Below are 15,273 nucleotides of genomic sequence, written 5' to 3' on the forward strand. Positions count from 1 at the left end.
CAGAATGGCGCACAATTTAAAACTTACGAATTGTTGATTTCTGGAATTTTCCATCTAATGCTTTTGCACTGCTGTTGATCTCTGGTAATCGAAACCACAGATAATGTTACCGAACCAGGTTCATTCACCTGACATTCAGCAAGGCAAAGACTGAGATGCTGAAGTTTACAGCAGAGTAAGAGTAGAGCAAGAAAGTAAACACAAGGCAGTGAAGCCTGGAGAGCAAATCTCAGGTATGCCTTTCTGAAGGCCAGGCACTTGGGATATTTATGGGATAAAGAAGTAGGGTGGGCTTAAGAGTGGGGAAAGGTGATTGGAGTTAGGGAAAAGGTGAGATAATCTGTGTTCTGTGCAGGTGTATGTGAGTTACATGCGTCTTCATGGGATGCACGTTTAAAAATGGAGATGCTTAGCATGATCTGAGAGTGGAATTTTTAGCCCTCTGATGTCAAAAAGTCATTCATTGGACACCTGTGCAGGGCCAGTCTTAGGATGGTGAACTCCAAGTTCCTAGGCTAAGTGAAGCTTGGAGGGTATGCAACCTACAATAATGATAATAATAATAATAATATTATTATTATGGAGGACTGTATGGAGGTTCCTTGAAAAACTGAAAATACACTTACCATGTGATCCAGCAATCCCACTCCTGGGCATAGATCTGGAGAAAAATAAAATTCAAAAAGACACATACACCCCAATGTTCATAGCAGCACTATTTACAATAGTCAAGACATGGGGACAACCTAAATGTCCATCAATAGATGACTGCATAAAGAAAATGTGGTACATATATACAATGGAATATTACTCAGCCATAAAAAGAATAAAATAATGCCATTTGCAGCAATACGGATGGACCTGAAGACTGTCATTCTAAGTGAAGTGGGCTGGAAAGAGAAAGAAAAATGCCACATGACATCATTTATATGAGGAATCTAAAAAGTAATAACAATAATAATAAGGACACAAATGAACTACTTATTATTTATAACTAAGATGATTGATTTCTTAAATATGTGTAAGCACATCTGACTGTCCTTTATGACTTGATTACCACATTCTGTTGATTCTTATTTTGTGGTTGGCTTTATTCCTTTGATAACTATGTAAGTTTAAAAAGCTTAAGCTCTAATCTGTTCTTAGAAACAATGATCAGTACATTTACGTAAATTAAAAAAATATGCAGTATACTGTATACATGTATTTACATGCACTATTATGTGTCTGTGCAGTCGAACTGTAATAATTCTACCTAATAAAACTGAAAAAGGAAAAAAAATAATAACAACAACTAAGGTGAACTTGCTCAGTGAAGGCAGGTTACAAATGCAGGTTTATTTTTGTTTGTTTGTTTGTTTTTAAACAAGCTATTCCCTTAACTGCTGTTCTGTAAGATGAGTTCAAGGGTTTCCTTTAGTCACCAGTTTCTGTTAACCCTATGAGGCATGGTTTCAGGATGGGTTTTTTAACCCTATTGAGCATGGTTTCAATGAGTGGGGGCTACTATATGTACTGGGCACCATACCAAATGTTAAGGACACAAAAATGTACATATCCTTAGCGCTTAGCTTCATACCTAGCTGGGGTAAGGAAATTTAAAACCCGGAAGCTCACTTCTAGGAAGTGAGAAAGCACTGATGTACAGAGAGACTCGAGGAAGGGAGATTGAGGAGGATGGTTTTATAACGCTGTGAGAAGAAACAAACGGGAAAGTGTAGCAGGGATGGAAAGGAGGGGATGAAAGCAGAAGACATGCTGGATTTGTAAATCTAGAATTTGCAGGATTTGTATATCATTTGGGTATTGGAGAAAGGAGAGTCAAAGGGGAAGACATTTTTTCTTTTTCTTTTTTAAAAATATATTTTTATTGAAGTATAGTCAGTTTACAATGTGTCAATTTCTGGTGTACAGCATAATGCTTCAGTTATATAGGAACATATATATATATTCATTTTCATACTCTTTTTAACCATAAGTTACTGCAAGATATTGAATATGGTTCCCTGTGCTGTACAGTAGGACCTTGTTATTGGCTGTTTTCCTTCTCTCAGGTTAAAAGCGGATGAAAGGCTGATTCCACTTACCTAGAACGGGCAAACTCAAAGAGACTGCAGGTGAAATAGAAGTTACCAGGGCCGGAGGGAGAGAGGAATGGAGTTCAGAGTTTCTGTCTGGGATGATGCAAATAGTGTTAATGGTTGCACAGAACTGTGAATGTACTTGATGCCTCTGAGCTATACACTTAAAATTACTTACGATGGTCAATTTCATGTTATGTATATTTTACCACAATAAAAACTTCAAAAAAAAAGAATGAAAGGCAATACATTTTAGATAGACAATCAGCGTTTTTTTGTTTCACACAGCAGAATCATAACTGCAGAATGTATTGCCACCATAAAGAACTTCAATTTTATGACACATTTTATATGATTTCATAATTTTCTGTCATGTTTTATATAAATAACTCACATGTGTTCACTGAAGAGTATTGTATTCAGTGCTGTGAAGAATGTGGGGAAATGACTTAGAAAGAAGGTTAATTTCATTTTTTTAAAAGCTATTCTTTGAGTATCAAATTTCACACAGTTATCTCACTTACTCCTCAGACAATCATGAAGTAGGCTAGATCCATTTTTAATGGTTTTGAGTATGGCTGGATTACTTTAAATAAAGCAGCATTTCCAGATTTGTCATTACAAATTGAAGTGCATAGCTACTGACTCTTTTTTAAAAACAGTAATTTTCTACTGCATCTTAAGTAACCGATCAGCATTTTTAGAGTTTTTAGCATGAAGATCACATTTCCAAGTTAAATTAGTGGTGGTGTCTACTCATATATATAAATTCTCTTTCCAACTGGAAGAATTCATGTCATATAATAAGTTTTGATCATTGACATGTCTCTTTATGGATTTTTTGGGCTTAGTTTTTATTGTAAACGTTTGTTTAAGCAAATGGTTTTCTCTTTTATCTCTTATTATTGTGAATTTTGTGAAATCATGCTATTTTTCTCCTCAAGGCTCACCCTGTATGTTCCTTTCAACTAATTTACTAACTTGGAAGAAAATTTTTGGAACTTCTAAATAATAGCAAAAATTTTGTCATGTAGTTTAAAATTCCAGATACAGAAAAAGACAATAGCATAAGTCCTATCAAACATCAAGCTTCCCCTCCATGAAAGCCACACAAGCATTGGTATATGGACGAAGATCATTTAAAAAGAGTTAGGGACGTTATTTTTAGGAAATAATTTTTCTGACTTTGGCACGTGCACATTTGAAAATATCAGTACTTAAACTAACTCATTTGTAACAATCATTCACTTCATGCCTTCTAATTAGAACATTTTAAAACTTAATTCCTAAGATAAATTTAATGTTGTAAGAGATCAGACGTCTCCAGAGAGGTTCTTGAGAATGTCTGAGGCCTCTGGGTGCAGGTTAGCAAGGGAACCACAAACCTTCAGGGTGGGGGTCAGCTATTGTTTTATGCATGTTAGTCCTTCAAAAAGAAATATAACCTTCTAAAATGGACAAGTCCTTAGAAAGAAAGCAGATCAGTGGTTGCCAGGGCCCAGGGAGAGAAGGGGGAGCAGGCAGTAACTGCTTCATGAGGATAAGTTTTCCTTTTGGAATGATGAAAATGTTCTGGAACTAGACAGGGATGATTGTACAACATTGTGAATGCACTGAGTGCCACTGTCAAATGATTAAAAGAGTAAAATTTATGTGATGTGTATTTTTTCAATAAAAAAAATAATCTTATGACAAAATAGTAATTTTAAACCATAGATCATTTATACAAGCACAAGAAGAAAATTCATCTCACCACCCAAACAGAACCAGATAGCCATTTTGGTGACTATCTTCCCAGTTAAACCCTTATACATAGACACATTTTTGATTTAGTTAGGACTTTTTGGTTGCAAGTAACAGAAAACAGAAAACCTGGTGTCTTTCGGAAACCATGGGCAGAAACACAGCTGGGCCTCAGAAAAGGCCCGTGGCCTCTGGGAGTTGGAGGCCATTGACAGGCCAGGAAGTACACTGCATCCTTTCCAGATCTCTCCTCTGTGGGCTCCATGGGTCAGATTTCATCTCTTAGATGATCTCTTCACTTCTCCAACCATGTGGCTGACTGGGGTCCCACTGCTCCGCAGCATACGTGCTTACACTCTAGCCGCCCGCAGCCTGGCTTCCAAATTCTGCTCCTGGTTTAGTCCGTTTCAGCCAGGGAAGCTGGGTCAAGCAGTACAGGTAAGAAGCAATTCAGATTACTCGCTTTCAAAAATTTTGAGACCGCTTCAAAGATATCATCAGCTTTAACTGTTTTCCAAGGCATGAAAAAAAATCATAATGATACTGACAATTTATTCTAGAAGAGCTTTAACAACATGTTATACATAAACATTTGAGGGTAATTTTCTATATTAGTAGATATTTCACAACCAATTGCAAAAGTGTGTGTGATTTTACACATTTATTTATTTAAAAGTTGACATGTATTATGTTTTCAGTGAAGTCATCAGTTTGCCACTTCAGATGGAATGTTCTGGAATTATTACGATTCTTTTTTTCTTTCTTAATTTCTTCTCTAATTGTAGGCCAGGCAGCCCTAGGATGCATGTTCATATGAGACTTTTGTTGATGATGTGAGGGTTTTAAATAAGTATTCCTTTTAATTGAAAGGGCATATTGGGGTTCTTGTTTAAAAACAGTTTTATTGAAGTGTAATTCACATAGCACAGAATTCTCCTGTTTAAGGGCAAAATTCAGCTTAATAAATTTACAGAGTTATGCATCCATCACTACAATCCAGCTGTAGAGCTTTTCTTCCACACCCGGAAGACTCCTCTGCCCAATTGCAGTCAATCTTGTTTCCACCTCTAGCCAAGACAACCACTAACTTACTTTCTGTCTTTATAGATCTGTAAAAAGGGCAATTTTATATGGCAAAATTCTCATAGCATTTGTGGAGTTCCTGTAGTATATTCATCTATGAATAACATCCAATTTCATAGTTGAGAGATAATAACTTAAAAAAACTTTTTTCAGGCCTTTTTTTGGTGGGAGCAGGGTAGAGGTAATTTGGTTTATTTATTTATGTAATGGAGGTATTGAGGACTGAACCCAGGACCTTGTGCATGCTAAGCATGCACTCTACCACTTGAGTTATACCCTCTCTAAGACAATAACTTTTTATTTGATCTGAAACAAAATACGTAATTTGTTCACTGACCTGTTTTTTCAATTATACATTCAAAGTTATACATGCAAATAAAGTATATAAGTATCTATTTTTAGGTGGCGATCTTGTGAGGGGCCAGCCAGACTTTTATTTCTACCTTCTTCTCTGTTGTTCATTGGACTACAACATGAGCCTCTAAGGATGCACCAGCCTTTTCTGAATGCTTGGATTTGCTGCACAGGAGAGGAAAAACTCAAAAGTATACACTGTATGTGTATGACTGAAACATTCTTCTGTCCACTGGAAATTGACATAACATTATAAACAGACTATACTCCCATAGAAAAGAATGTAAAAAAAAAAAAACACCGAATATCACTTTCCTGAAGTCCTCGGTATAAGTACAGAAAAGTTAAAGCCTCCACCAGGATGTCTCATTCCTGCTCTGATCCCTTGCTTCCTAGTCATCAAGGCCATTCTGGTCGTATGGACATGCCTCCTTCCAAACCTTGCCATACAGGTGTCCCCCTCCCCTGCTACTTTTCAAGAAATCCTCGTCCCCATACACAAGGGTTGGTCTCATTTGAGATCTCTGCTTCTTTCTTAGCAGCTTAAGCCCTTAAGTATTTGTTCTTCAGTCTGGATTAGAAAGAACCCCCCAGGGGAGAAGGGCTGGAAAAGAAGAGTTGGTGATGGTTCTCCAGGTTCCACAGGATGACTGGGCATGGAAGTGAGGGTAGATGTGGTGCTCCAAGTTTCAAGAAGCAGTTTGGAGTAGCTGTGGGTCACTTAAAATCTGGTCCTCTTGATATCTTTCCACCAGTGGCAGTCCAACATTATCTTTTATTCTCTGGACAATTTAGGCGAAACTGAATAAAATGCACCAGTACATCATTACGTTCCTTATCCCATCTCCCAAGGACAAATTTTAATTCCCAGAAGTAGTGCGGCAAACCCATGAGGAGGAAGAGAAGTCTTTTCTTGCTTACTCATAATTTATAAGCAGCCTCTGGATCAATCAATGGAATCTGTCCTGTGCATTATTTACTGGACAACATAATGGGAGAAGTATTGGTTCTTACATTATTTACTGGACAATATAATGGGAGAAATATTGGTTCTTTGTCCTCATTGCTCCTTCTTCATCTCTGCTTTCAAATTATGAGGTCCTCTAGGAAAACAAAGCCATCATATTGTTAGCCCAGAAACTATACCTTTTAGTGGCTGACTAGCTATATCAAACCCAGCCAAGGCTACAAAGGCAGGAATTGTAAGTTCTTATTAAATTCTTGGCCAAGGTCCTACTCTGCCCATGGAGGACAGAAGGTGGTGATTTCATTCTTTTAGTTATAAGCACATACATTATTATACGCTCTCAATCTGTGTGATTTCCACTTGCCCTATTTACTAACTCATGGATATAGAAGTATTTTGTTAGCACTATCTGGTGATGGATATCACCAACACCATCTATGGATAAGACAAAGCGGAGTTTATTGCTTATACGGGTAGCACACATCTCTTCAGAGTTTTGGCAGTTTTTCAAATGGAGGAAAGTTAGGAGAGAACTCATTGAAAATTTGAAGTCTGGCTTAAGGAAGGTCTTTCGATGCAGGGACTTGATTAGAATTGGGTAAGGCTCAGATAAAGCTGTTCAGGGTTGCTGGAAACAACAAGGAATGGGTTTTGAAGCTAGGAATTCAAAGAATCTTAGGGCACAAGCTGCCTGTTGATGTCATCTTTGAAGAGTTTCTTTTGGAAGTTCCTGTGATGAACTGTTAACCTTTGCCTGGGAAAGAAATGCCCAGAAAAGTAATGAAGACAGAGGAATTTTAAAAGTGTTAATGTAGATGTTGATGTAGAGGACGTGATAAGTGGGGAGTCAGGTTGTTACAGTTCTCAGTGTCTGGAGTTAGTGGGGTGTAGACGGTTTTGTTTCTTAGCTCCTTTCCAATCTCTTCAAGTGAATTAAAGTAACTCTAACTGTTGAAACAGGTAAATCCCCAAACATCCGATGGCTCACACATGAATGAACTGTGTTTGTCACTCATGTGAAGTCCAGAAGAAGTATTTCTGATTAATGGAAGGTTTTCCTCCTTGGGGAGAGAAGGACCCAGTCCCTAAGCTTAGAAACTGAGCTCCTTTATCTGTTAAGACAGTGACCCTAAAATTGCAGTGTCATCAGGGTTTGCTGGACCATAGATGGCTGGGTCTCATCCCGTTTCTGATTCTGTAGGCTGGGGGGTGGGTGTGAGGTGGGGTGGGGTGGGGCCCAGTCATTTGCATTTCTGTCAAGTTCCCGCGTGGTGCTGATGATGTTGGTCCCTGAGTTAGGCTTCCTCTCCTGCCTCCTCAGCGTCAGAGTGGGAGATGGACAGGTGGGGAGGTGGGTGCGGGGGGAGGCTGGTCAACTGCCGTGTAATCTCCTTGGTCTGAAAGTGAAGCACATCACTTCTGATCATATTAATTGACAGTAAAGCTTGTCGCATGATCCCACCTAGATAACAGGGACTAGGAAATGTATTCCTTGGACTAAAAAAGAATCTTTGCAGACAATGAACTTTCAGTGGTGTTAAGCAACAAAAATTCAACCAAGTACCTTGTAAAGATCTATCTGGCTTTATTGAATGAGTCATGAATGAAGCAGCACCCCATCTGGCAAGTACAGAGGAGAACCAAAGAGCTACAGAAAGAGAGAGGCTTTGAAAGGCAATGCAAGGAAGTCAGAAACAAAGACGGTTATTTCAGGCTTAGGTAACCTCCCAGTGGGGGCTACAGGGGGTCTGTGTGGCGGATTACTTCACCTTCCTTTGGAGGATCAAAAGGGACCGTGTGGCAGATTTGCTCATAGGTTCTGAGCAGAAAATTCCTGACAGACCTGTTAAGACTGTAGTTCTGGGGGACACTGAAGTTCTAATTAGGTTAGGCATTAAACCCTGGTTTGATGGCGTGACTTACCATAAGTGACCTCCCCACCCCCGCCGCCCCGTCTGGGGCAAGTGATTTGCTTTTTAACAGTGGATAGCTAGCCTCTCTCCTCCGCCTCTAACCAGCAGATCTCCAAGAGCATCCTTCTTCTTATACATAGGGCACACTCAATTCCTCCAAAGATCCATCCAATTTACTACATCCAGGTGGTACACAGTCCGCTTTATAAAGCCCCAAAGTGACTCCTCGTGGTTTATCACCGATTAAACCACAAAGCTGTCTGCTCTACAATATGTAACGGTGGAGCAGGGACAATATAAAACACCATTCAGACAAGAAGGAAATGGGGACACGCAGCAGTCACTGGTCCATAGTGGTGACAAAACACTTTAGGGCTGGCATTGAAATGGGGTGGGGTTGGGGGTTCATTGAATGGATTCTAGTTATGCCTTCTGGAAGAAACTCCCTTTGGCCATGTTCTTTGGGATCCCTTGTGGTCATGAATTCTTTGCAACACTTTGTAGGCTTCTGATCTATTTGCATCCAGGCAGTTCAACGTACTTATAACCACATCCCAGGCAGAATTCTGAGCCCTAATCTGTTTCTCTGCTTCTTTGCCCCCTGTTGCCTTCTTAACTCCATTGAAGCCCTGTGAGACAATGGGTGAGAATCCTGAACTGCTAATCTGATTGTTGCCTTAGCTTTAAGCTTTGTTATCCCTAAACCTTGTTCAGTCCTGTCTCTCACTGCTTGGGGCCTGCGAACAAACAGCTTTTGCAACACCTAGATGGCCCAGTGTTAGGATTTGTTCTATTGCATTTCATTTCTGCTTGCAAACGAACCAGTTTTTTCCCTAAATTCCATCTCTTGCTTGTAATAACTTGCTAAAAACAGAAAGTAAACGTCAGCATTCAGTATCACACCAAAGCTTACCGACTACTTCCTCTAAAGCTACTGACTCATTACACCTCTGGTCTTCCTTTCAACTTACCAGTTAGGCAGCTTTGCCGAATGTCTTGTGGCTGCATGATCTTTCTCTCTCTCTCTTCAGCCTTTGATATCAGTTCCTTTGCTGCTTCCACCTGATCATTAACCCAGCTTTGCAAATTTTAGATTTTTGTAACATCAATATCCTACTTCTGATACTAATTTTTGTATTAGTTAAGGTAATTCTGACTGCTGTAAAAAATGAAGCATCTTTAAAAAACTAAAAATTGACGTAACATATGATCCAGCAATCCCACTCCTGGGCATATATCTGGAGAGAACTCTAATTTGAAAAGATACATGCACCCCAGTGTTCCTAGCAATACTATTTACAATAGCCAAGACATGGAAGCAACCTAAATTCCCATTGACAGATGATTGGATAAAGAAATTGTGGTATATTTATACAACGGAATACTACTCGGCCATAAAAAAGAATAAAATAATGCCATTTGCAGCAACATGGATGGACCTGGAGATTGTCATTCTAAGTGAAGTAAACCAGAAAGAGAAAGAAAAATATCATTTGACATCACTAATATGTTGAATCTAAGAAAAAAAAAAGAAAGAAAAAAGAGGACACTAATGAACTCATCTACAAAAGAAACAGACTTGCAGACATAGTAAACAATCTTATGGTTATCAGGGAAAGGGCGTGGGAAGGGATAAATTGGGACTTTGAGATTTGCAGATTTTGACTAGTATATACAAAATAGATATACAACAAGTTTCTTCCATATAGCACAGGAAACTATGTCTGATATCTTGTAGTAACCTATAATGAAAAAGAATATGAAAATGAATATATGTATGTATATGTATGACTGAAACATTATGCTGTCCTCCAGAAATTGACACATTGTAAACTGACTATACTTCTATTAAAAACAAAATGAACCAAAAAAAAAAAAAAAGTGTAGGATAGCTCAGACATGATAGAGGCTTCTTCCTCACTCATATAAAGTTCCATGATATTCTTAATGACTGGCAGCTTCTCTCTTTGTGATGATAAAAGAACATTTCCTCCTTTCAGATTGTGGCTTTCCTGTCTCCTAAGAACTCAGTCTTTGGTTTGATTCTTGCATCCAGCTGACAGACAGGAGAAGAGACTGTGGGTTAGGCACATCTTCGTCTTAACATTGCTGGTCTGGAAATAATAACACAAAGCTTTTGCTCATATCTCATTGCTGAGAACAAGTCACGTGGTGACACCCAGGTGTAAGGAGTGACAAAACAGTCGTCTCTACCTGTTCTGTTCTTTTTTAGGCAAACTCCACGCTGTAAAAAGAAAGCACACGTCTTTGGCAGGTATCTAGTTGTGTGACCCACCAGACCACCCTATCATTAGAGCCGTTCAGTTGAAATCCAACGTGGATGTAAGAACGCTACCAGTTAGGCATGGCTTTGGGACATTAATAACATATTCCAGAAATAAGAATGACTTAAGACCAAAGTTTGTTTCTCTCTCACATAAAAAATTTCCAAAACTGGGCAGTCTCGGCCGGTACGACTGTTGCCTGAAGTCATCAAGCACTTGGATTCCTTCTGTCTTTCTGCTTTCCCATTCTTAACACTTAGCTTCAGCTTTTCAAAACAGCTGCTAAATGTCTCGGTATCACATTCACAGTTCAGGCTGGAAGAGGGCAGAAGGGTGAAAAAGCTAAAGAAGCTGCCTGAAATTCCACCTAGTAACATGTCCTGATAGCGCATGGACAGTGACCAAATCTAATTTCAAGGGAGAATGGCAGACATAGAGTTTTAGCTATGTGCAATGATGCATCAACAATATAGTGCTTTTATTATGAAGAAAGAAGGGAAAAATAATTATTCGTGTAGGCAGCTAGTGCCATAGGGTCATTCTGAATATAGAAAGGAGGAACACGTAGCTTCCTACTACATTTTGGGGTAATAATGATTCAATGCACATTGGATACTTTATTCCCTCTGACTAACAAAATGAATTGAGTAAATGCAAAAAACCACGAATATTTTTAGAGTCTGTCCTTTTTCTGAGTCAAATTCCAATTTATAGTCAGTCGAAATAATCACCAATTTTCATCCTTATGTGTGTGTTAAACAAATTTCATAGACTTCAATATGGTGTTTCCCGGCCACATCACACAAATTCACTTATGAAGTTAGTCAGTCAATTAACAAATGTTAATTTAAACTCTACAATATGCTTGGTAGCTTGAAAGCCACTGGAGAAGATGAAAAAGTGACAGGGCATGAGCACATTGAATTCAGGGCCCATCAAATGGGGTATATAAGAACAAATAATATTCTAAAACACATCAAAAGACTTAAAAGTTTTGGACCTATCAGTTCTACTCAGAGAAATATAACCTGAGAAGATTAACAAGGATGCAGGCAAAGGTTTAACTATATGCATGGTTATTAAAGCATTGATTTTAAAAACAGCAAATTAAAAAAAAAAACAACCCTGCAATTCCAGTAACAGAGGACAGTTCAAGAAGTTACGTTGCTCCCTTTCTGTGAGTCATGTTGTATCCTTACTGAATACCAAGTCACTTAGATCACCGAGAAAGAATACTTCTGACATAATACATGCTCGTGATTTATTGTAAGTGGAAAACTTGCTGAAAAAAAAATGTGCTTTTTGCATTTTTAGTACCATCTACAAGCCATCTCCCCCCTTCTCTGAGAACTGTTTTTCAGATCATAAAGGTCCTAGTCCACCTTTTCTTGTACTGGGTCACGCCTGCTGATCGGACCACCTGATCCAAGTGGGGCGATCAGATTCCACCTCTTAATAATTTGAAGTTGAGATTTGCAGAGGCTAATCTGTTTCTTCTGATGGCTTGAATACAGCATAAATAATTCAGAGGCTGGTCCATGGTTGTGTGCATTTTGCCGTATATGTGGACAAGCAAAGTGTGTCCACAGGGAGGAAAAAATGAAGTACATCATCTATAGAGGGAGGAACGGAGGCCAGAAACCATGTGTCCCCAAAGGGTTTTGATGACAGGTTTCAGGTTGTAATCCTGACTTGGTAGTCAATTTGACACTCCTGTTTCCTTTTAATGATGCCGTCTTTGTTTTCTAAACTGGTCCAACAGGCTTACTCTTACTTACAAGTTAGATTGCCTATCTGAAACCAAAAGAGCTATTTCTAAGAAAATTAGCAATACCTTCATTATGAAATATTTGGGCATTTGTGATGGTAGGTAGGCAAATAGATGTGAAAACTTATTTCCTTATTCTCTTAACTTGAGGAAACTCTCATGGGCAAGGTTTTTGAAATAGATTTTGGGAAAGGTTCTTTCAGATGAAAAGTGTACCTGGTTTGTGTAGCTATTTTCCTGTTATTAGAGCTAAAAAAAATCCTGTTGAAATATTACAGGAAACCATTTCCCCCTAGATTTTTTTTTCATTATAAGAGGGTTTTTTGAAACTCAAGTTTCCAGTCTGTTGCCAAATAGAACATTGAGAAAATTATTTTGGAGAATTTTTATGGTAAAATATCTTCCCGCTAATCTCAAAACCAGTGATCAAGCATTTTTATCCTATTTCATCTACACTTACTTGCAAAGCTGTTTTATCTGCACTTTTAGCTGTGAAGACAAATCACTTAAAAGGATTTATGTTACCCACACCAGCGAGGGTAGAGGATTTTGTAGCAATCAAGCAGCTTCAAATGTTCTTGTTATTATGTTTTCGAAGTGAAAAAGAAACTTGCTTTGTTTTACTCAGATTTTATCTTGAAACCTTAAAATACATTTTAAAAAGAGGATTTGAGGTATGTATCTCTATCAGAAGAGGCCTAAATTTTTAACAATTGGAAAGGCTACTGTAATAATATAATAAGTACCCTGAGATGGGTTTTTAGTATTCTTCAGAGTTAGTGTATGTTATGGGATGTTGACCATTACGGGATGTTTTCTAGGGCAGAACAAGGACATCAGGAGTATGACCCACACACTTCAGACAGCTTCCTAGTTGCATGGAAATAGAGCCAAGAAAGCAGCTCTTGCATGACCTCAGCGCTGCTCCTGGAATCACCCTCTGCCCACTTCACACATTCCTGGCATGTCTTTCATTCTCTTGTGGCAGAGAGAAAGTGGAGTTGCCAGGTTACTGTTGATGAAGTATAATTTTTAGAAGCAGAAAGTCAGTGTCCTGGTTCCGAATGATTCGTCTTGCTCTCTGGGGTGCGTTAAACAGAATCTGTGATGGAAATATCACTTTTTTCTTGTTACTGTTTTTCATGTATAAAATCTATAGATTACATTTCCCTTCCAAGGGACTCAGAAGTATGTGTCATTTGGCATAAAATTGTAAATGAGCATTTACTGAATTAAGTGAAGTGAGAGACGAACGTTCAACTTTCCACATCGACTATTTATTAAACTATCAAACTGGTTTTAACCTCTAACCCCTGAAAGTTCTGGAAGATGAGAAACAAGTCTCAGAAATGCGGGGGCCCCGTTTTTCAGCTGCTTCCCTTTGTTCAGCAGACTCTAAGGGGTGTAAGCCATAGGCAGTTTTCAGAGCCATCCTTACAAAGGACTTTTTATCATCATGTGACTTTGGACAAGCCTCAACATTCCTCATCTGTAAAATGAAAACAGGAATATCTACCCTACAAAATTGTTGAGAGTAGTAGAATATAAGCATCCATCCATATTATTGTATGTTATTATACATTTTATGTTGTATTATATATATATAATAACAGTATTATAGTAGGTCTCCAGGAAATGGTAGTGACACTGTTATTGAAAAGAGTTTCACTTGGTTCAAAGTTCAAAAGATACAAAGAGTTATATGTTGTATCTTTTGAAATCTTTCCACTTCTGTTTCTCAGCCACGTAATTCCTCTCCTTGGGGTCAACTTATGTATCAGTTTCTTATGTATCTTGCTAGAGATATTTTGTATATCTAAGAGCAAAAATGGATAGTTATATTTTCCCCACTTTTTTTTTAAACATGAAGAAAATCATATTCCATGTTTTTTAAAATCACTTAAAATGTATCTTAGAATTTGTTCATATAAGTTAAATTTGTTTTAAACAATTGTGGCATAGCTGTTTGTGTGTGTGTTTGAGAGACACCACGCAGCTGCATATTATGCAGGCATGTTCTAATTACTAATTCTAACCCTTAACAGCTGGATATTCATTCATTTATTCAACAGATGTTTCCTGAAGGCCTACCATGAATCAGGCTAGGCCCTAGCAATACAGCCAAGAACAAAACAAGACACGGTTGCTTCTTTCACATTCTAGAGACTATGAGGCTGGACATCCCATTTTGCCCCATCCTCTGCAGTGCGGTGCTTCCAAGCCCCACACTGGCCTCGGTGGGTGCTTGACAGACTTGGACTCGCGGGGTCTTTCAGAATCCCCCCTAGTGCGAGGTGAGGTCCTTGAGGCGGGGGCGGGCAGATGGAGTTTGGAACGACTGGAACCCTCCGGGGCACCCAGAGCTCCAAGCCCTTTGGGACGCGGGGATGAAGGCGCGGCCCGGCACTGGGTGGGGAACCACGGCGCGGCGGCGGGGAGTCCTCGGGGCGTCTTCTGGGCATCCGTCAGGGTGTGAGAATGGACTCACGCCTGCGTTCGTGTGCCCTCCGAGCCGCGAGCAGCACACGGGGACCTCAGACCACTTCCGTAACTACCCCACTTTACACAGACGGGAAATCGAGGCCCGGTGAGGCGAAGGCTGGGACTGATGCCCACCTCAGCCTTGGGGGGAGTCGGAGGCGCGGAGAGGGTCAATTCACAGCGAATCCAGCAGCTGGGCAGACGCGAGCCATTAAGAAACTAGGCACCTCTTGGTGTCCACTAGAAACTGCAGTAGAAAGGCCTGGGTCCCCCTCGAGCGGGTGGCGGGAGTCGGGGGCGTGGCGGGCGGCCCAGGCCCCAGCCCTTTAAATTCCCAGCCGCGCGGGAACCGCAGCCCAACAGCCGCAGGCGGGTGGGGCCGGCGGACGCGCGCCCCTGTCGGCCAACGACCGCCCCTGACCCCGCCCTTCGCCGACATCTCTCCAATCAGCAACTCTCTTGCCGCCAGCCCCTGACCGCCCTCCCGTGCGCCTCCAACCCTGACTACCCGCGCAGAGGGTCGGCGGGGGCGGGGCTTCTGGAGGGTGTGTCTGGGCGAGTGCAGACGTCGCGCGCTCCCCCGGAGTTTCGAACGCTG

Source organism: Camelus dromedarius, chromosome 10 (genome assembly GCF_036321535.1).
Source record: "Camelus dromedarius isolate mCamDro1 chromosome 10, mCamDro1.pat, whole genome shotgun sequence".
NCBI classification, from domain to species: Eukaryota; Metazoa; Chordata; class Mammalia; order Artiodactyla; family Camelidae; genus Camelus; species Camelus dromedarius.